At 33.0% G+C, this 24,598-nt stretch overlaps 1 protein-coding gene across 1 annotated transcript in view; it reads right to left on the reverse strand.

Moving 5' to 3' along the window:
* The window catches only part of LOC126883917 (peritrophin-1-like), a 46,170-nt gene that overhangs the window by 18,180 nt on the left and 3,392 nt on the right, over nucleotides 1–24,598 (reverse strand). The window lies entirely within an intron of this gene.

Here is a 24,598-nt window from a genome sequence, read left to right on the forward strand (position 1 = left end):
ACACAAAATGAAAGACTAAATTATTATCGAGGGCCGAAAGTCCCTCAGAATATATAAGAAGTTTCTTTCGAATGAGATATTTGAAATTAAAAATCACACTACATTTTCTCTTAGTTTTTCACCCCTGTAACTTATTAAAATAAACATTATAGAAGTTCTCAGGGACTTTCGGCCCTCACTAATAACGTAGTCTATCATTCTGCGTTTAAATTTTTGAAAAATACTTATTAGTTTTCTCAGGATTCGAAAAAAATGAATCCCCATTTAAATAGCATTGCAGCCGAAAATACGTACCGATCCTCTTAAGAGGAAATAGTAGCGATCAACAGGTAGCGAAAACGCGTTCCAAGATTGCGGCTGTAATTTTGAATATTTTTTCGAGATATTTGGCACACGTATTCGTAATATAATAAAGAATGGCCGTACAGAGCCCAATTTGAAGAATATATTAATATGTGGAAATTACTCTGTAATTAAATACAATATTAAAAAAACGAGCCTGTACCGCCATTAAGAAGAACAAAAAAATACACTTTCTTCAAATAAACTTTTTTATCCGATGCCTAGATTTTGTGTCATTTTGGAACTACTAATGAAATAAAAAATTTCAGTTTTCGATATATGAAAAAAAATCGGTTTTCATTTTGTAATTTCAAAGGGCTGCAACTTTTTTTGTGTGCATTATTGTATATAGGTAAGTGAGGTTCAATCAACCTATTTTTGACCCCATAATCTGTGGTATAATTTATGACCAATCTTTTCGGGACACCCTGTATAGGTATCAATATTATTTAATCAACTTAAAATATTCCCGATGCCACGTCAAATATTTAAAATTGTCACTGATTGTCACTGTCTGACTGACAATATGCTGACAATATTTTATTCGACTGAGTGCTTTGTAAGACAACGATAGATTTGGAAAATATTACCACGGACTTTGTGTTCATTTTTTTCGAATCCTGAAAAACCAATAAATATTTTTGAAAAATTTACGCAGAATGAAAGACTAAATTATTACCGAGGGCGGAAAGTCCCTTAGAATAAATAAAAAGTTTATTTTGAATGAGATATTTGAAATTAAAAATCACACTAAATTTTCTTTTAGTTTTTCACCCCTGTAACTTATTAAAATAAACATTATAGAAGTTCTCAGGGACTTTCGGCCCTCGATAATTACGTAATATTTCATTCTGCGTTTAAATTTTTCAAAAATACTTATTAGTTTTCTCAGGATTCGAAAAAAATTAATCCCCATTTGAATAGCATTGCAGCCAAAAATACGTACCCATCCCCTTAAAAACTAATCATTCTATGCTTGTCAAACTTTTAAAACCTATTAATAATATATAAATAAAAATGACCAAATAAGGTTAATGATTAATTTTAGTTAGGGTGGTGATTAGGGGGTTGCTTTCGATCACTTTTTCGCTGAAAAAAAGAGGACTGACATTCTTTTCATTATAAGTCACTTAATTTTTGATCTAGAGACTTTTGTTTCTAGAGATAGATATTTTTAAGTAGGTACTTTAAATTAGTTTGAACAAGTTGTCCTCGAAAAATGCATAGCTTTCCCGTCTTTTGACTTTGAAACTACAATATTTAGCATTTGACGAAGAAGAGCCAACATATAATAAAGTATAGCTCGATTACTATTGGTCTTAAAGAAAATTTAAAATAGTTATTTTTCTACGGCCGTGCTAAAAGAGCTACTTTCACGCACGCATTTCGTTTCCGAAAGTTGCACTTTCCCGCACGGCGTGCGTGAAAGTATATTTTCCCGCACGGCGTGCAGGAAAGTAATATGGCATTATAATATATTTTAATACATGCAATAAACTAATATTTAGATATTATTTACTAATTTATTTTAAATTTATCTTATTGTGTTCATGTTTTAATGAAATTAGCGCGATAATTCGATGAAATAAAATTATTTTGACATAATATTTAAAAGTCAGATCAGTAAACAATTACAATGGTTTTGAATCGTAGTCATGGAAACCAGTATCGTCGTCGTGGTAACCCATTATATTAAAAGTTTGGTTTTGACAACCTTATCAAAGAATTAATTTGTATATTTTCACTTTTAAATAAACATTGATATAACTCTATTTTTTGTGGCTTTTTTCCAAACGTACGGCCCTAGAAAAAATATTGTTCCTAACTCATGCGGAAAGTGTCTTCCCAGCACTCGACTGCTTGCCCGAACTCCGCTATCGCGTCGTTCGGGTCAACGGGAGTCTCGTGCGTGAAAGTACCACTTTCCGCACTAGTTAGGAAAATAACTATTTCCTAACAAGTGCAGAAAGTCATACTTTTCCGCACGCGACTGCGCAGTCTAGTGCGGAAAAGAGACTTTCTGCAAGAGTTAGGAACAATATTTTTTCTACGAGTCTTAAAAAAGTGACCAAATCTCAATCAATTAATTTAATTATTATGAAACTGCATACACAAATTAATTCTTTGACAAGGTTGTCAAAACCAAACTTTCAGAATAATTGGTTAGCATGACGAGATATCTTGGTTTCCATGACGACGATTCAAAACCACTGTTATTGTCTACTGATTTGACTTTCGAATATTAAGTCAAAATAATTTTATTTCATCGAATTGTCAGTAGTAATTGCACAAGAGCTCTAAAATTCTATATTAATTTTAGAGATCGAGTGCATTGTTGCGATTATTTCATGAATAAAACTGTTCAACACCAAAATTTTATTGTAATTTATTTATGTAAGTACAAATTAGTACAAATAAACACACAGTTGTTGTAAATATTAATTTGACGGTTGAAAGTCATCACTTTTATAATTTTTAAAACATTAATTGTCATTAATGTCACTGAATGTATTTTTTCGTAGCAACGAAGGGCATCTGACGTAATATACTTGACGACGGGAAATTATCAAAAATTATCGATTTAATTTAGATTTATGTAGCTTTCTATTGGTCAGAATCTCCTATGAATGAAATAATCGCGTTAATTTCATTAAAACAAGAACACAATAAGATACATTTGTAATAAAATAGTAAATAATATCTAAATACACTGGGGTGCAAAATTAACCGGGCAGCTTAAAAATGGGTCACTTTTCATGTGTCGAATTTCCTAAACCTGTTGTCCGATTTAAGTGATTTTTTAATATGTTATAGCCTTATTATTCGTTAACAATATCGCTGTAATAATATTGTTACTAAACGTGTTAGAATATTCTTGAATTTATAAAATACTGAAATTAAAACCCAACTATAGATTCATGTTTTCTCAACATTCTGTATTTTGATTCATTTGCTTATGTTGGACCATAAAAAAGTTAGGTACTTTAACAATTACCCATGTTTTTCATGAATACATGGTGTTTTTAAATAAGTGTGGCAAACCTCAAGGGGTAATTCTACATGAAAAAATAATGACAGTTTGCTTTATAAACCTATGTCCGCAAATTCTTCGTTTCTGAGATAGAGGGTGTTGAAATTTTTCTTACAAACCGACGATTTATTTATTGCTCGAAAACCGCTTGAGATATGCAAATTAAATTTGGTGGGTTTTAAGACGTAGTTATTGTACATTTTTTGACATACAAGTAAGAATTTAATATTCACCATTGGCGCGCATACGGGTAATATGAGCGGTTATATTACCCGTATGCGCGCCAATGGTGAATATTAAATGCTTAATTGTATGTCAAAAAATGTGCAATAACTACGTCTTAAAACCGACCAAATTTTATTTCCATATCTCAACCGGTTTTAAAGCAATAAATAAATCGTCATTTTGTAATAAAAATTTCAGCACCCCCTATCTCGGAAACGAAGTATTTGCGGATATACCGTTTATAAAGCAAACTCTCATTTTTTTTATGCAGAATTTCCCCTTAAAGTTGGCCATACTTATTTAAAACACCCTGTATTGATGAAAAACATGGCTAGATGTTTAAGTATTACCTAACTTTTTTATGGTCCAATGTAAGCGAATGAATCAAAAAACAAAATGTTGAGAAAACATGAGGCTATAGTTGGAATTTAATTTCAGTATTTTATAAGTGCTAGAATGTTCCACAGGGTGATGCGAACTTTGAGAAAAAAACACAGTTTGATTGGTACACCCGGTATACAATGAAAATTTAACTGTTTAGCAACAATGCTATTACAGCGATATTGTTAAAGAATAATGCTATAATATATTTAAAAAAATCACTTAAATCGGACAACAGGTTTAGGAAATTCCAGACATCAAAAATGACCCATTTTTAAAGTGTCCGGTTAATTTTGCACCCCAGTGTATTAGTTTATTGCATGTATTATAATTATTTTAAGGCTATATTAAAATATCTAAATGCAGTGCGGAAAAGTAAAACGCGTGCGGAAAAGTAAAACTTTCTAAACTAAAACGCGTGCGCGAAAGTAGACTTTTTGCACGCTCGTAGAAAAAAACGGTTTTGTTTATTTTTTCAAAAGGTACATTTTGGTAAGTAAAGTTGTTTTGATAAAACGAAAGCTTTTGGAGTTATTAGTAGAAATCTTATTAAAAACACTGATTTTTCGATATAAAACTAACACTTTCGATAGCGAATAAATCGAAAACTATAAATTTTGTCAAAAAAATGTATAGAACATTCTTTGCTTAGAATGAACGTTTTTACCAACTTTTGCGATTAAAATATAATAAAAAATTTCCACCCCCGAGATGGGGTGGCAACCACCCCCATGGTAAAAGCGCCTTTCGGCATGATATATATTTTGATCCTTGGACTATCCACTACTTATTCTCATATTTTCAAGCAAATCGATCCATTCTGTAAAAATTGCGAGGTTTTGTCCTATTTTAAGCTTCATTACTTGGACTATAGTGGTTGAACCTACGGGATAGAAAATATGATTTTTCTATGGATGCTATACAATGTGCAACTTCTCTCACTACTTACATACATTCAAAACGAACAATTTCTCAGGCAGTGAGAAAAGTCGGCCATTGCAGTGAGAAATATTTTTTCTCACGGGTTCACCGCCGGTTTACATACATATGATCGCCATTTCCATGGTAACATGCACAATACAAACACAATTATTTTTGTCAAACAAACTGTGTTGACACTTGTAAAAACTTGTCAAAAATTACCTTTTATAAGCCTGTTCAACTGTGAATTATATTTTTAAATAAATAAAGTATATAAATATTAAGAATATTAAATACCTATGTGTATATATGTATTTTATTTCAATTTAGGCATATAATATACCTAAAAGCACCTAAATTATTTAATTTTGAAGTTTTAACTCTTGACAAAAACGCATCCATAGAAAAAGTACAGTGTACAACACGAGAGAAAATGACATATTGCTCTCTCGCTTGATTTGCGACACTCGCCTCGTGCCTCGGCTCGTGCCAACAAACTTCTGCGCTCGTGAGAAATATGTCTTTTTTCTCTCTTGTTGTACAATATACTATTTTTTATTAATTTTTAATTTACTTTTATTTAAAAATACTCAGTCGACCCTGTGTTTAGAGATACCGAGAAATAAACAAGCAGACCAAACCAACCCATATTAATACTATTAAACTTATGCGTGTTCACAAGAAGAAAAAGTGGACTGGCTCATTGTCTAAGAGATTATATTTTTGCTAGAGATTTATATAAGTTTTACAAGGTTTAGGTGATTATTTAAAGGTAAGTCGATTGTGGGTCAAAATTTATATTTTATTTTATTTGCATAATTGCAGAACACTGCTGTACAATTGAAAAATAAAATAGAAACACGTAAAAAATGGATAAAAGTCAACTAAACAAACAAATATCAAATTACAAACTGAAGGAAAGAAGAAATGTAGAACGGACCTGTTGAAAATATGAGGTGGAGTTTGTTCACGAAATAGACAACAAATACTTAAACCTTTGAATGAAAAAGTAGAAATTTTTATTTGTGTAGTCTCTTAATATGTATACTAACTGGCGTAGGTATGCTGATTGGTTTCGGACGATTTTTTTTAAATCTACCTATTTTCATGGGGCTCTAATCTACCTATTATAACGCGCTGATGCCCTGGCAAGACGGAGCTCATCCACTCTGCCTGTGGGACCCAAACCTGTGATTGGGGTGACCTTCAGTACTGCTCGAGGTAACCTCAGGGAGCTTCTTCTGCGGTGGTTCCAGGACTCATGGCCCAGTTGTGGAGGTTTGAGACAGGCTAGGCTACACATAATGGGGTTATCCAAAAGTCTTACAGCCCAACTGCTTCTTCTGGATCGTAGAAGATGCTCCCTGGTGGTCGGTATGCTCACCGGCCACGGCAGACTCCGACAGCACCTTCATCTGCTTGGATTGGAGGAGGGTGTCTATCTGACGAGGATAGTGCCGGATTAACAAATAGGCAAAGTAGGCAGTTGCCTAGGGGCCTCGGCCCCAAAAGGGGCCTCGCAGGGCCCAAAATAAAAAAATATTAATTATACTTTTGTTCACATGGAAAGCCTATGTTGCGAGAATATATCGCTAGTGAATGCCGTTTGGTAGAAGGAACAGTACTGCCTATCAGTCTGCAAGGTTTCTTAGGTAAGTAATAAGAGCAAGAGCAACAAATGAGTCAGCTGCCCCTCCCTACCCTCTCCTTCATTACCCATGCTGTTCACTACATGTCAGTCAAATACAAGAATCTCCAGGCTCATTTATCTAAGATTAACAAACTTGCAATTTACATTTTTTGTGCCGCACACTCGCTTTAGTTGGATTAAGTGCTACAAAAAGATGCGTTGGATCCGTTGAAGCAATATCGTACTTATTTTGGATTTGTTCAGTCCGTGTACAACTTTTCCTTAGCCTCTACCCACCGTTGGGAAACTACATCAAATGCTTAAATGAAACTCAACTAAGCGATCCCATTTGCCATGATCTAAACATTGTCCTTAAAAGAACAAGCTGCACTAGCTGGACTGCAAGGGATGATGCAACAAGAGCAACAAAGGTTACAATGCCTTCAAATGTGCCCTTCATATTCTTGCTGACGACATTAATCAGAAAGCTGAAACAGTTCATGAAGGTGTTTGCTGAGAGAAATGTCAAAAAAGAAACTTTCATAATTAATGAGTTTTGGGCTACAATTTTAGAACTCATCAACGCTGTCAGTAAATCATTACAGAGAGAAGAGATTGAACTTGAAAGTGCAGTTCAGCTTCTAAAATGACTTTTGGAGTTCTTAAAATCCCAAAGAGAAAATTTTGCTTACTACGAGCAGAGCAGAAGGTCTGCGATCTACAATACCGACGAGAGCAAAGAAACACGACCAAGAAAACTACATTTTGATGATGTTAATTCTAATGCAGCTTTTCTACAGGGTGGAGAAAAGTTAGAGGTTGAAACGAATCTAGAAATTTTGGAGGCAGTTGGCAGTTGGCAATTTTTTAGTCGTCAGTTGACAGCGTACAAGTCAGTAACTCCAGTATTTGGTGTTTTGTGTGTTTTTCCAAACTGAGTGATACTCAAATAAAGAAGTGTGCTTCAAAACTACATGAAAACTAATTCAGTTCAAATATTTTATAATCCATCTTCAGGACTTGTAGCGAAAACAATTTATTCCTGCTTCATAGTCTTTTTGGGCTATTTATGAATACAAATTGGAATCGAAGTTTCGAAATTTGTCAGTAGCTTGTAAGATTTATCCTACGCTAATGATTACAAGTGCAACAGACGAACGGTCATTTTCAAAAATGAAAATTATTGAAAACTGTCACCGTTCGGTGACATCATCATTTTCAATGATGGAATGATGTGCTCGAAAATTTGGAAGTTGAAGATATTTTAAGTAGTTTTGTTTCTATGAAACTCATATAAGCTGCTTTATAATAACTATAAGGCTTTGAAATCTCAAACTAAATTTAATCCGTAAAATTATTTATTATTACATAATTATGTAATAAGTAATAGTATATTATTCAAAGAGCATGTAATGGTGGGTATTACTTATGATGATGAAGTTTGCGACACGAGCCGAAGGCGAGTGTCGTTATTCATCAGAGTGAGCCATTACATGTGAGTAGAATACTATAGGTACCTACTTTTTCTACGACCTTCTTCTTTTTTTCATTATTAGAAAAATTATTATACTTTAAAATGAATCATTCGTTTATTGATAACTATAACAAAAAAAAGCCAAAATAATTTTTTATTGCCAAATTTAAGCAAAATTATAAAAATAAATAGTTTCTTTACTATCTCTTTGTTTTATCTCTTCAAGCAACAAATAAAACAAAAATTTAAGTTTAAATATACATAATTTCCACTAATATATTGAAGAAATACCGCTCGGAGATGGAGGAGTCATCCGAGGTTTTGGAGGGAAAAGAGAAAGTTTCTTAAGGGCCCCTAGCTTGAGTTGCCTAGAGGCCTCAAGATTCTTAATCCGGGACTGGACGAGGAGCAGGAAACTTGCTCAGATGTCCTCTAGAAGTTGCTAAAAGATTAGACATTTGGAGTAGCATCGGCAGGAGGAGCTCAGATTGGCAGACCCTGATGCTCCTTACAGACATGGGAGTCCGGTGCAACCTGGGCCTCAGAAACGCCGAAGACCAGGTTCTTATGGACCTGGTCCGTAAGAGAGGGGTGATAAATTGGGCCCTGCCCAGTTGTATTATACCATACCTATTTTCACTGTTATCAGTTTGGCAATATGTTTATTTATACTGTGTGTTAAAACCCCCAAACACACTTTTTGTTACACAATTTCTATGACTTGTCATCACGGCTCACGGTTATAGAATCGTATAATATCGATAATATCGTATAGTCTACGCAATAGACACACCAATTTAAAATATTTCTACCACTCGAATAAATTTGACTTCAGACTACATTAATTTTCGATAAAATCAACCTTGAATGAATATGAAATTTAACAATGGTGTTGAACCAATTTGAATTCAGTATTAATTGGTATATCCTGATAATGATTTAATCTTTAGTCTAGAGAATACATATTTGAAATTGTTTAAAAAGGAAAGATACAATTTTTTAGTTGGTACAAGTGTTGGGTAATTTTTTAAATAATAATTATTTTGATTCCGAATATGATAAAAAAAAGTATGAGATATAGTATAAGTATATCTGCACACTTTTATCAATGCAAATAAAAATTTTAGTTGTTACGACAGAATGAACTTCTGTAAAAATAAATAGGTATACAGGGTGTCCCAGACTAATTTAGCCACGCTATATCTCTTAAACGAATAGAGATTTTCGAATGGGACAAAAAGTGGTCAATTCTACTTGTAATACACTTTAATATGGCGTAGAAAAAAATCATCCCCAAGCCTAAATATTCATCCCTTAGTTACAACCCCTAACTTTAATTTTTTTAATAGCACACTGTATATTTTTTTATACTTTTGGATGTGGTCTTCTATCGTCTATTCAACACATTTTTTGAAAATAAAATCGGTTCGTAAATAACCAAGAAAATATCAGTTCAGTTTGGTTCATTATGTGTCCCAGACTAATTTATCCAAGCTATATTTCTTAAGCGAATAGAGATTTTCGAATGGGACAAAAACGGATCTATTACATTTGTAATACACTTTAATATGGCGCAGAAAAAAATTATCCCCTAAATATTCATCCCTTAGTTACAAACCCTAACTTTAATTTTTTTAATAGCACACTGTATATTTTTTTATACTTTTGGATGTGGTCTTCTATCGTCTATTCAACACATTTTTTGAAAATAAAATCGGTTCGTAAATAACCAAGAAAATATCAGTTCAGTTTGGTTAATTATGTGTCCCAGACTAATTTATCCAAGCTATATTTTTTAAGCGAATAGAGATTTTCGAATGGGACAAAAACTGATCTATTACATTTGTAATACACTTTAATATGGCGCAGAAAAAAATTATCCCCTAAATATTCATCCCTTAGTTACAAACCCTAACTTTATTTTTTTTTAAATAGTACCATGTAAGTTAGGGATGAATATTTAGGGGATGAATTTTTTCTACGCCATATATGAAAGTGTATTACAAATGGAATAGATCAGTTTTTGTCCCATTCGAAAATCTCTATTCGTTTAAGAAATATAGCCTGGATAAATTAGTCTTCGTTGTGTTTTTAATCCATCTATCTTTCGTCGCTTTCATCCAGTTTTTATTTAACCTTATTAAATCGTCAGTCCATTGTGTAGGTGGTCGACCGACGCTCCTCTTGTCGTCTTCCCTGGGGTCCCAAGTTCGGATAAAGGAGGAGGTTTATAGCCCCCGTTTATAGTTTGTAGCCCCCGTGCTACGTAAAAAAAAAATATTGCTAAAAAACCTAAACAAAAACCTCCGGCTAAACAGGCAACTAAGCTCGGACGGTCTAAGCTAGGAAAAAAATTACAAATTGTGGAACATAGAATGGACATGACCTCTAAAAAAAATAAATGAAGTGGTAAGTGAAGTAGACATGCTACCAACTTGTTTTTTGATCCCACCTGAGGATTGAAAAGGCCGTCATTATTGTATTTACTGAGCAAAAAATATGTGTGCAGAACATCAACTTAGTATTTGTAAAGATTGTACATAACATTAGAATAAACTGTTCAACTTGTAACTTGGTTGTTAACTACCTTTGCCATTCTAAAAAGTATATGTCAATTATAAGACACACAATTAACAAAAATAAACTGATAGTTTCTTGGTTATTTACGAACCGATTTTATTTTCAAAAAATGTGTTGAATAGACAATAAAAGACCACATCCAAAACTATAAAAAAATATACAGGGTGCTATTAAAAAAATTAAAGTTAGGGGTTGTAACTAAGAAATGAATATTTAGGAGATGATTTGTTGTACGGCATATTAAAGTATATTACAAGTAGAATATATCACTTTTTGTCCCATTCGAAAATCTCTATTCGTTTAAGAGAAATAGCGTGGCTAAATTAGTCTGAGACACCCTGTATATATAATCAAATTCCCTTCTACCATATTGGTGTCGGGATTACAATAATAACTTAGACATTGTGTACAAATTTACGCCACTGATTTCTATTTTGTGCCAAGACTTTTGCTTCTTTCCAGGATTTGCCGCTCTTTTTCCAATAGCTTGGTCCCATGTTTCTCTTGGTCTTCCTCTCTTCCTCTTGATATTTACTCTCGCTTCCCAAATCATTTTTACCGGTATTCTATCGTCTAGTCTTTGTAAATGTCCACCTCCAGATCTTCTCCTATCTGCTCATTTCTTACCCTGTAACTCCTCTTGCTCTTCTTAGGTACCTACTTCATTTCCGTCGCTTGGATTCTGCTCTTCTGCCTCGCTGTTAATGTACACGATTCGCAACCGAAGGGGAGTATGGGTCTATATATTGCCTTAAATACTTTCATTTTTGTACTCTGCGCTATTTCCTTTTTTCCTATAAAAGTTGTGTTCATTACATAATATGAATTTATTGCTTTCTCTATACGTTTATCGATTTCTAAATGTTGTTGACCTGAATCTTCTATTTTTAGACCCAGGTATTCAAATCATTCAACTTGTTCTACATATATGCATACCGTTGATCTGTATATTCACGTTTTCTTCATTTTCAGCTACTACCATTACTTTTATTTTTTTTAGGTTTAGTTTCATGCCATTTTCTTCTAATATTTCATTCTACGTTTGTAAGTTTTCTTGTAGGTCCTTCTCTTTTGCTGCCATGATAACGATGTCATCTGCAAAAGCACATTCTGATATTTCAATCGGTTGCAAATTTTTGTATCCTACAAATAGGTGTTTTGTTCTCTGGCTACATTTTTTAATTATTTCGTCCATAAATAACGTAAACAATGTTGGACTTAATCCTCCTCCCTGTCTTAGACCATCTTTTGTTATAAAATTTTCTGACTTGAAGTTCATATCATCATCATCATCATCATCATCATCATCATCATCATCATCATGGCATCTACACTCCTAGCAGAGTGATTGCCGCCCTCTTTGGGCTCTTCCGATTGGTTTGTCGCGGTGAATCAATTCGCATTAACATTTTGGTTTTACAATTGGTTGTGTGACTTGGCACCTTCTACAATTTTCCTCCTTTCGTTCCTGTTTTTACTTCTGGTTACCCATTCTTTGACTCTCATCTTCTTAAGGTCCTCCACTATCTGGTTCTCCCATCTAGTTTTGCGTCTTCCTCGTGGTCTGCTCGATACAGGTCTCCATTTGGAAATTTTCTTGATAACGGCATCTGGATTCCTCCTTTCTATTTGTCCCATCCATCTGAGTCTCTGTGCCTTGATAAAACTGACGATGTCTTCTCCTTTCAGAAGTTCTCTTACTTCGTGGTTCATGAGTTTTCTAAATTCATTATTACTTAAGTTTAGTGGTCCTGCTATCCTCCGAATTATTTTCCTTTCTAGGATCCTCAATCTTTCTTCCTCTTTCTGTGTCAGACACATTACTTCAGCACCATGAGGTTCATATTCAATAAATACGGAAAACTATTAAGTTTGCACAAAATTTATTAAGGTTGATCTGCACCCCCAAAAAAACCTACACATTCAAAAAAATTGAGAAGGTATATGATCACTAGAAGTATTTTGACAAATTTTGAGCAAATTTCATGTTTTCGTTTTTAAGAAAACTCAAAAAACTACTTTTTTCCGAGTATAAAGCGGGAAAGCCAAACATACAATTTTGTTAATAGAGTTGCACAAGTCATACGAGAGAAATTCCTCAAACCACCAAAAATAAAGAAGAAATCGAGAATGGCGAACGAGATTGAAAATATGATAGAAGAGAGGCGAATGTCCAAAGATCAGGACACGTCATTATATAAAAAATAGATAGAGATCAAAAAAGTAATTAGAATAGCTAAGGATACACGACTAACTGTACGGAAATACAGATATTTCAACATAAACACTTCTTCTTCTTCTTCTTCTTCTTCTTCTTTTTCTTCTTCTTCTTCTTCTTCTTTTTGTGTAGACATGACTCTGTCTCTTTTTTAATGTGCCTCCAGTACCTAGGTTATTATTCCATCGTTTTCGTGATCTTCCCACTGAACGTCTTCTTATTGGGGAACCGTCTCTCGCCGTCCTTACTACTCTGTTTATTGTCATTCGGTTTATGAGGTCGTTCCATTCTACTCTTCTGTTTTTCACCCAGTTATTAATGTTGTCCACCTTGCATCTCCGTCGTATATCGGCACTTCTAGCTCTATCCCTATCCCATAGTGTCTTACCATCGATTTTTCAAAGTGTTTTCAGCTCTCCTGTTTTTAGCATTCTTTTTATCCTTTCTGTATTAGGTCGTGTTTCTGCCGCGTATGTCATTATTGGTCTGATGACTGTTTTGTAAATTCTGCCTTTCATTTCTTTTCTAATATTTTTATTTCTCCATATTGTTTCATTCACTCAATCTACGGCTCTGTTTGCTTTATTCACCTGATCTTCCACTTCTGTTTAGAGCTTTTCGTAGCTAGATAGTGTGATGCCTAGATACAACATGCAACATAAACACGATTCAATGCACAAAGGGTTAAATAAGCTTCAGGCGTATACAAGCCTAGACAGATTGGGTGTTTGGCAGATAACCAAGGCAAACCACTGTTACGTGTGGAAGAAAAACTAGACACTTGGAAGAAATATGTGGAAATAACTTTTGCAGATGAAAGTCAGAATTAAATTGAAGACACTAAATGACAAACAGGACCTCCGATTACTATTGAAGAAGTCACGTCAGCTATTAAAAAAAACTAAAAATGGTAAAGTTGTAGGGCCTGACCAGTTTTGTGCAGAATTCCTAAAACTTATAGTTTAAGATCTGAATATAGGTCGACCTGAATCCATCTGCTTTCCGAATGAAACATGTTTTTATTAAATTTCATACATAGACAAATATGACTTGCATGGGTTGCCTATCAAAATCGTTTCATAGGTATCCTTAAGGGGTGGGCTGTAGGGGATGAAATCAATATTTCAAACACATTTTTTTTGAAAGGTAGAATTATTTAATTTTTAAATTAAACAAGCATAATCAGTACAATTCATAGACTATTCAAGAAAAATTCAAGGAAAATATTGAAAAATAACCCAACGGTAGAAAATTTTTAAAAACCTCAAAAAACAATGAATTTTGCGTTGGACATCAGAACTTATGATTAAATAACGGCAAACAAAAGACTCAAAAACATTTTATTAGCTAATAGAGTTTCTCGAGGTAACGCTGTCGAGTTTTTTAAGTTTTATCGACTTTTGACTTTTTGATATCACTCAGAAGTTAAAACAACGAATTGTTTGCAAAAAGGGTGAAAATCAACGTATTTATGATTGTTAAACAAAAAAAAAACATAAAACAAATAATTGCTCAACATCGCTACCTCAAGGAATGTCTAATAAAATATATACAAAATTCCAGGTGAGTCGGTCAAGTAGTTTTTGAGTTACAATGTTTACAGCCTTTGAAAAAAGCAGTTTTGAGGAAAACGCGTTTAAAGTATTGCCAACTTTTACTTTCAATTTTTTTGTCTATCAAATCTTAAAGTGATGCACACCGGAATATGTTTTTGAATCGCAGAATAATTTACAATAGAAAATGAGAACAGCTGTTGACCGTTGTTCACTACGTTCAAGCGCGCTGGCGCGAACCTGCTGCAAAGCGATCTAAGGTAGGGATATTCAACACTATCTCACTAACTCCCTACCTTCGACTCGTTTTGCAGAGAGTTCGCGCCAGCGCGCTTGAGCGTAGTGAGACACGGTCAACAGCTGTTCTCATTCTCTTTTGTAAATTATTGCGCGGTTCAAAAACATATTCCGGTGTGCATCACTTTACGACTTGACAGACAAAAAAGAAATTGAAAATATAAGTTGAGAATACTTTAAACGTGTTTTCCTCAAAACTGCTTTTTTCGAAGACTGTAGACATTGTAACTGAAAAACTACTTGACCGACCCAACTGGAATTTCGTATATATTTCCTTTAGACATTTCTTGAGGTAACGCTGTCGAGATAGTTTTGTTTTATGCTTATTTTTTGTTTAACCATAATAAATATGTTTATTTTCACCCTTTTTGCAAAAAAAATCGTTGTTGTGACTTCTGAGTAATATCAAAAAGTCAACAGTAAATAAAACTAAAAAAACTAAAAAAACTAAAAAAACTTATAAACCAATAAAATCTTTTTGAGTTTTTGTTTATCATGATCCAATGATGAGTTTTGATGTCCACCGCAAAATTCATTCTTTTTTGAGGTGTCTCTAAAAATGTGCCACCGTTGACTTACTGTTCAATATTTTTCCTTGATTTTTTTCTTAAATAAACTATGAATTGTACTGAATATGCCCATTTACTTTAAAAATAAAATAATACTACCATACCTTAAAAAAAATGTGCTTGTAATGTTGATTTCAACCCCTACGGCTCCCCCTAAGGATATCTATGACACGATTTTGATAGGAAACCCATGCAAGTCATATTTGTCTATGTATGAAATTTAATAAAAACAAATAGGGCCGGTTGTTCGAACGCTAATCAACAATGATCACTATCAAATATTTAATTACTGTCACAACTGTCAATGTCAACTTTGGTTGGGTTGCTGAAAACATAATTGATTATAATTATGAGATCAGTTAATCAATTAACATAACAATTATTAAGATAATTGATTAAATAATTTCATAATTGCAATCAATAATTATGTTTTCAGCAACCCAATCAAAGTTGACATTGACCGTTGTGACAGTAATTAAATATTTGATAATGATCATTTTTGATTAGCGTTCGAACAATCGGCCCTTAATGTTTCATCCGGAAAGCAGATGGGTGCAGGTCGACCTATATTCGTATCCCGTATTACCTATGGATTAACAGGGAATAAAATGGATAAACTGTATTCAACAAAATATACGTAACTGGAAAAATACCCAAAAGCTGGTTAAAGTCGATTTTAGTAACAATACCAAAAAAAGTTAATAAAACATGCGAAGACTACAAAACAATTAGCCTAATGTGACACTTACTTAAAACGTTTTTAAAAGTGAGACACGGCAGAATTTATAAAAAATACGAAGAACAAGTATCATGGACACAGTTTGGACTCCGCGACGCCTTAGGCACTTGAGAGGCTCTATTCGCTGTCCAAGTGCTTATGCAGAGATGCAGGAATGTTGACTGTGACATGTATATTTGTTTTATTGACTACAAAAAGGCATTTGATAGGTAAAATTTAATAAAAAATTTTTGTCCTGGTAAAATGTACATTAGTTTAAAAAGCCCCTATAGGGCTACAAACATAGAAACAAAACGTTTTCGCTATGTAACAAGATCAGTGTTACAAGAACATGGTGAGCCACCCAAAAATACAAAGATAAAAACCTTAAAAGGTTTTTACCTTTGTATTTTTGGGTGTTTTGTATATTTTGGGTATGTTCTTGTAACACTGATGATGCTCTTGTTACAGAGCGAAAACGTTTTGTTTCTATGTTTGTAGCCCTATGGGGGCTTTTTAAACTAATATACCTTTTACCAGGATACAATTTTTTTATTAAATTTTACTTGTAATTAATGGTATACAGTAAAATATGGTATACAGATAAAGTAAAACATGATAAACTCATAACCATCTTGAAAGAAGCGGGATTAGATGATAGAGACTTAAGAATCATATATAATTTATTTTATAACCAAACTGCCAGTAGTAAAGTGCATGACCAATTGACAAAGGCAGTCTACATAATATATAGAGGAGTGAAGTAAGGATGTATTCTGTCGCCGGTATTGTTTAATAAATATTCTGAATATATCTTCCAGCAAGCGCTGGGAGAACTACAGGAAGGCGTATTAGTCAACAGAGTGCGTCTAAACAACATTAGATTAAACAATATTAGATATGCCGACGACGCAGTAGGTTTGCAGATAGTCGAGATAGTTTGCAAAGAATAATGTCACGCATATCAGATATAAGGAGAGAATACGGAATTGATCTCAATACGAAAAAAAAACCAAAGTTTGTTGATTGAAGCGTTGGTAGCGTTGATTGAATAACCGAATTCAATCTGATATTCAATCAACGATGGTAGTCAGTAAGCGCGAAATATTAAATACACAGCTTTTGGTTAGCCCACAACCAATTGACAGGGTGGATAGCTACACACACGGTTATTAGACTTTATTACGGTTGTCTTGTCCGACGGTGGTGGGGAGACTTATATTTTTGACCTTACGTCACAAGAGTTTACATTCCCATATTTTTAAATTATTTTCGATCATTGAATGTGTGTTATTGTGTATATATGTGTATTATTTGTGTTATTATGAAATAATAAGACAAATAGTACACATTTTATCTTATACCGGGTGGTGAATCGTAAAAAGGGCCATAGGAAACTCAATGTAAAATTCTGAATTGTTGAATTCCTGCTTCCCTAATTATTCTACATCAAAAGTCATGAGATAATACTTGTAGAGAATTAAAATCTGTATTCAAATCAAAAGTTAAAATTGTTCTACGATTTAAATGCATTCCAAAATTTTGAAAAATATGATACATTTGCCACAATAGGTATGCGTGTAAAAGTAAGGCCACACGTTACTATTTAACTGACAGTGCTCACACCATTGACTGAATAAAAAAATCTTTATTATTAATCCTTTCTCCGCAACTGAGGGTATCTTATCAACTGTATTGTTTTTAAACAATAGATGATAAAATAAAAATATTGACAGTTCAAAAATGTGAAGATTATTGCATTGTGTGTGGCCTAAGTTTGGGCTGAAAACTAAAATGTATTACATTTTTACAAAATTTTGGAATATGTTTAATTACGTAGACCAATTTTAACAGTTATTTCCAATACAGATTTCAATCCTCTTCAAATAGTTTCTAATGTCTTTTGATGTAAAATAATTATTAGGGAAGCTGGAATTCAACAGTTCAGAATTTTACATTGAGTTAATGCAAAACCTTGACGCATGTCAAAATTCCCAATGTGTTTTAATTGTATTCATTTTTTTCGAATCCTGAGAAAACTAATAAATATTTTTGAAAAATTTAAACTCAGAATGAAAGACTACATTATTACCGAGGGCTGAAAGTCCCTGAAAACTTCTATAATGTTTATTTTAATAAGTTACAGGGCTGAAAATAAAAGAGAAGTGTGATATTTAATTTCAAATATTTCATTCAATAGAATCTGCTTGTTTATTCTAAGGGGCTTTCCGCCCTCGGTAATAATGTAATCTTGCATCCTGCGTTTAAATTTTTCTAAAATACTTGGTTTCCTCAGGATTCGAAAAAAATCATATTACGATTCAAATGACAGTAAACTCTCGTGACGTAATCTCACCCTTAATGTTCATTGGTTAGTCGATTTAGGCTACCGTAGTAATGTCTAAGAACCGTGAGCTACACATACCTTGGTACCAACATAAACAACCAATGGGACCACTCAAGTGAATTAAAACAACGCATAGCATAGGAAAAGTGAGATCAGCGTTCATATGATGATGAAGTCCCTTTTCAGAAGTAATGATTTATCACTTGGTACCAAAATCTCTATCAGATGCTACGTATTTTCCACGTTATTATACGCTGTGAGCTCGTACGTCGAGGGGATATTTACAAATTCGCGAGCGCCATTAGTGACAAGTCTGTAAACCTTTACGGGAAATTTGACATAAATGTCAAAGTGATTAATGTAAAATTAAAATTAAAAACATTAATTATAAAAAATATTAGTTGGTCAAAGCTGTGGTATATATTTTTACCTTAAATATACTTACGTTTTAAATACTGAATTTAAGTTTTTTTACTGTTCTGTAATATCCCACATAACAATGATGTTCGTATCATGTTCTAAGCATATACTACCAACATTCGTCAGAGTATATTCTTTTTAGTATATGCGTAGTACAAGCATAGCATGTACCTTAAAAAACATTCTAAATTTCATGTTCTTTGCACATACTTTAAAGTATATTCTCGTACCGAATATACTGAGTACATTCGTGTACGTAATAACTCGGAATATTCGTAAAAGTTTATTCTTAGAATGTACCTTTACCGAATATTCTTAGCACATACTTATAAGTACATTCTTAACACATACTTATAAGTAGATACTATTCTCAGAATATACTTTTACCGAATATTCTTAGCACATACTTATAAGTACATACTTAACACATACTTATAAGTAGATACTTTTAAAATATCTTAAAAATAATATATATGTATGTATAGGAAGAATAATGTTAGCCTATAGATTATCAACTTCGTTAAGAATAATTAATGAAATTTAAAAATTTATGTATGTAGGTACTATTAATTAAACTACCGAATTCATTATTTAAAATTGTTTTAATTGTATGGTAAAAATGTTTAAGAATTAATTGTATTAACGAAAAAGGAGAAATTGTCGTTTCGCTTTCATAACTGAAATGCATTTACTATTTTGATTAAGTTTATTGAGTATTCTTATGAAGAATTTTATTTTTACATGGAATTGACATTCAGGTAAGCTGTGTGGCTGAGCCAAAACCCACAACCGGCACAAACAAAGCGGAAACGACCGCTGCATACCTGCATAGGGGTTAGCGGGTAGGGGGTTGGGAACAAAGGAAAAATACAAAATATGAAAATAGTTACTGAATAGGCATTTGGCATTTGTGTCTACACTTAACACTAACAATGTCTATGCTGTGTTGTGAGGAAGACCAAGTATTTCAACCAGGAATAGGAACATGCATAATTAAACGTTTTATTTTGTTTGCTGTCAACTTACAAATAAAAAATTCATTTTGGTACTTCAATATTACTTAAATAGTAAGTATGTATATAGGTACATATAAGCAACATATAAATTTTAGTTATTTACATACATATGTTACATAATATTTATTTGGGTACGATAGGTATATGAATATGAATATATAAATTTATATATTCAGCATTTTTATTTTTATATGCACATAATAACTAAATATATATACCTACTTACCTATATAATATTGATATAACTAACTAAAATTTATATAATATTTTATATTTACTTTTTAAGTAATATTGTAGAATGTACTAACTACATTCTCATATGTAATATGTAAATTTAGTAGAAAGTAGAACCTAGGATGAGATTCGGTGATGCTGAAAACATGCTTCTGAGCAATATAGCACTTCCTTGTAATATTCTTCCCATATACTAAAAAGTACATTCTTCCTATATACTAAAAGATGTGAGGTAGTACATTCTAAGTATATAAATAGAAGGTTTATAGCACCTTCTTAGAATATCCTAAAAAGTATATTCTTGGTATATACTGAGAAGAAGTGCGGTAGTACATTCTAAGTATATACATAGAACGTTTAAGTACTGTAATGTAGTATATACTCAGTATGTGCTCTGCACATTCGCAATGGTAATTACGCATATTCTTAGTATATACTTTTTCTGAAAAGTATGTTCTATGAATCTACTAAGAACATGAAATTGTTATGTGGGATGTAATTATAAATTATTCTATTAATCTTAGCGCCATCTACACGATAATTGTGAAAGTATCCGAAGTAAGAAATTCATATTTTATCAATAGAACGTCAAAATGATTAGCAAAATCTTAAAAAAATCGATTACAATTTAATTACTTTTTTGCGTTGTAAATATTAAGCGATAACAATTAAATAATAAATTTAAAAATTACCGGTGAAAATTGAATTAGTAATCCGCTAGGACCGCCACCAGCGAAGCTCAGAGCGTATACGGAGTAGATTCCTTGACACTTTCCGAAGCTTCTTTAAGAAAACTCGAGGCATTGGAGATGTGGCGTTACATACGTATTTTAAGATTTAAGATTAATAATTTAAGACATCTTACATTATTTAGAAGTCTGGTTTACTCAAAATCTAAATCCCAAATCCTAAATTCGATCAAGAATAGAGCAATGAAGGGGAGCTTAAAGATGAGACATTTCTGAGTAACCAAAGACTCAACTTGCCATTACGAAATTGGATCGTAAAATTTTATATCTTCTCTATTTTTCTTTATTGTGCCAAAGCCTGGACTGTTAATGTTGAATTAATCAGAAAGCTTTTGAGATGTGGCTGTTTAGAAGAATTTTGAAAATATCATGGTTACCCGTAAGAGGGGTAAAATATTACAAAGATCCAGATAATAAAATGAAGATAATTTACAAGTGAACAAAATAAAATATATAGAAGTCAGGTTTACTAAAGATCTAAATCCGAAATCAGAATTTCGATCAAGAATAGATCAATCAAAAGCTTGAAGATGAGGAAATTTCTGAGTAACCAAAGACTCAATCTACCAAGCCGAAATTGGATGGTGAAATGTTATATCTACTCTATTCTTTTTTGTGGTAACGAAGCTTGGATTGTTAATGCTGAATTAATAAAAAAGCTGGGAGCTTTTAAGATGTGGGTTTTTAGAAGAATTTTGAAAATATCGTTGACCAATCATATTACGAACGAAGAGATAGAGAACTTTTGGCCACCATTAAAACAACCACCACAACTTAAAACAATCTCATACCTAAAAGAATGCTGTTGCCAGGGGGTTACAACGGCCTCCTTTATTTAGATAAACTTACCCAAGTTTTTTATGTATTTTGACCCGTAGAACACGAATTTTTTGGGTAACATTTGGTCCGGATGTCGATAAGATTGTTATAAACAAAAAACTTGCAAAATTACAAAAAAACGATTATTCGCAAAACAAAACATTTTTTTATATTTCTTGGGTCGTTCTAGGCAAAAAATGTTCTTACAAGGTTTTTCGTACTGCACAAGAAATTGCCTATCTGCAGACGCGTTTTTATCGGAGAAAATACTAACGTCAAATAACAAAATTTATGTTCTGTCACTTGGTTCATGTTTTTATTTATAATTTTGAGGTTAGATTAGAAATGGGGCATTTCAAGACATTGAGGTTTATGTCACCGCTGGGAGGCAATTAATAAGTGTATTCGGACAGTCAGTCAGGGTCCGACAGGGTCCGCGAATGAACATATTTTATTTGTTAATGTTTTTTGACATTGAGTTTCTTAAATTTTTTACCCTTTTAATAGTTGTTTAGTTGTATTTTACGAACTTTTTGTTGTGTAGTTTTTAGTTGTAGAAGTACTTAAACGACTTTATTTAGTTTTAAGCAGTGAATAAATAAACATGAGTGAATAATATTTTCGAAAGTTGTTGGCAGACAAAACAGATGTTGCTATTAGGTACAGTAATGCGAAGCCAAAACTGTCTTAATTTTCACTTAGATCAGAGAGTGCAGCCAGCACTCTTATCGACGATTTCACCTCTTATTAGAGGTTCATCAGAGACTGCATAGGCTGCTTTCTCTGGCCCAGGTAAAATTTTTTCGACCTATTAATCCCGCATTGCAACTGACGAGAAGGTAGTAGGTGCGTAGCGGCATCTGCTAAATAAAAGACTAAGTTTTTCAACCTAATAAAAATATTTGTAAATTAAATATTTTTAAAAGATTTTTAATTGAAAAACTTATTGGCCCATTTTCCTGGTGACACCTCCAAGGCTTCTACAATATGCAAGCCAAATGGGTGCTGCAGTGAAGACACAGGGAAGGAATTCTACACTATGCAATTCACAACCCCCGTCTGCAGCGTGGTAAAGTTCCAACGGAAAATGGACCTAGTTACTCTATAGGAGTAATACTAATATAAAAATAAAAAAGGTCCATTTTCCGTTGGAACTTTACCACGCTGCAGACGGGGGTTGTGAATTGCATAGTGTAGAATTCCTTCCCTTTTGTCTTCACTGCAGCATCCATTTGGCTTGCATATTGTAGAAGCCTTGGAGGTGTCACCAGGAAAATGGGCCAATAAGTTTTTCAATTAAAAACCTTTTAAAAATATTTAATTTACAAATATTTTTATTGGGTTGAAAAACTTAGTCTTTTATTTAGCAGATGCCGCTACGCACCTACTACCTTCTCGTCAGTTGCAATGCGGCATTAATATGTCGAAAAATTTTTACCTGGGCCAGAGAAAGTAGCCTATGCAGTCTCTGATGAACCTCTAACAAGAGGTGAAATCGTCGATAAGAGTGCTGGCTGCACTCTCTGATCTAAGTGAAAATTAAGACAGTTTTGGCTTCGCATTGCAACTGAATAAAAATGGTATACATTTTTATTTTTATATTAGTATTACTCCTATAGAGTAACTAGGTCCATTTTTCGTTGGAACTTTACCACGCTGCAGACGGGGGTTGTAAATTGCATAGTGTAGAATTCCTTTCCTTTTGTCTTCACTGCAGCATCCATTTGGCTTGCATATTGTAGAAGCCTTGGAGGTGTCACCAGAAAAATGGGCCAATAAGTTTTTCAATTATAAATCTTTTAAAAATATTTAATTTACAAATATTTTTATTAGGTTGAAAAACTTAGTCCTTTATTATTATATTTAACCATTGTTTTTGTCTCTCAGATCATAACTTATTTAGTTCAGTTGGTTTCATGCTTAAAATGTAGCACTGATGGTAACCGATAAAGCTGAACTTTATCACGATTACTTCGCATTCCACACTTCAAAACACAACAAAAATGAAGCATATTGTCGATTGTTCCAGTTAAAATGTTTGCCATAGCCTATAGGCCATTCCAACATGCTGTCAAGATTAAATCAATCTGACAACGGGGAGGCAAACATATTCGCCGTGAGCCGATGAGCAGAGGGGAGTTGACAGTTTTCGTCAGCGCTGTTAGTGGCAGTTTTGTGTATTGAATTTGAACAATTTTATCAGAAAAGTACGAGTTTCAAACCGCGAGAGAGCGCTAGCGACGAATCTCACAGCCAATAAAAAGAGACGTAACCTCTAAATTTCACATAAACTTCTTCTTTTTTTCAATGGCCTCTTGTGTAAGCAGTCATCCAGTCGCACGAATTTATATATTAAATATTAAAATTATAATAAATTAAATAAAAAAACATAATTACTTTTACTATTAATTCTGTGTATTCGTTCAGTAATCAGGTTACAATAATATTTCAGTTCATAATTTGTGTTTTTCTAAATAAATATCTATTTTTCTCGTTTTGTATATTTCACATACATCAATTTTATCAGAAAAGTACAAGTTTCAAACCGCGAGAGAGCGCTACCGTCGAAACTCACAGCCAATATATTATTCTACCAGGTCTTAATATGTTTTAGTATCATTTTAGTTGCGTTTATTTGTAATTTTGTTTTGTACAAGGATTAATTTAACATTTTCACTAGAACAAATAATCTAAACAGATAATAGCCCTCATTTCTCTTGTGTTTTGAGATGGGAATGCCAAGTAATCATGATAAAGTTAAGTTTCATCGGTAACCATCAGTACTACATTTAAGTGTAAAACAACTAAAGAAATTATTATTTGAGAGACAAAATCAATGGTTAAATGCTATAAGACGTCCTATAAAAATGCTAAATAACTAACTATATCCATGTTACTTACGCTTGGAAAACGTCTAAATCGTAGGTTAACTCAGACCCATTGAGGGAAAGTGGGCCTATATTATTGAATTTGCCAATCTTTTGCTTGTACCTACCACTGTTCGTCTAGGTACTTATTAACCACGGTTATTAGACTTTATTACGGTTGTCTTGTCCGACGGTGGTGGGGAGACT

This window comes from Diabrotica virgifera, chromosome 4, assembly GCF_917563875.1.
Source record: "Diabrotica virgifera virgifera chromosome 4, PGI_DIABVI_V3a".
Classification (NCBI taxonomy): Eukaryota; Metazoa; Arthropoda; class Insecta; order Coleoptera; family Chrysomelidae; genus Diabrotica; species Diabrotica virgifera.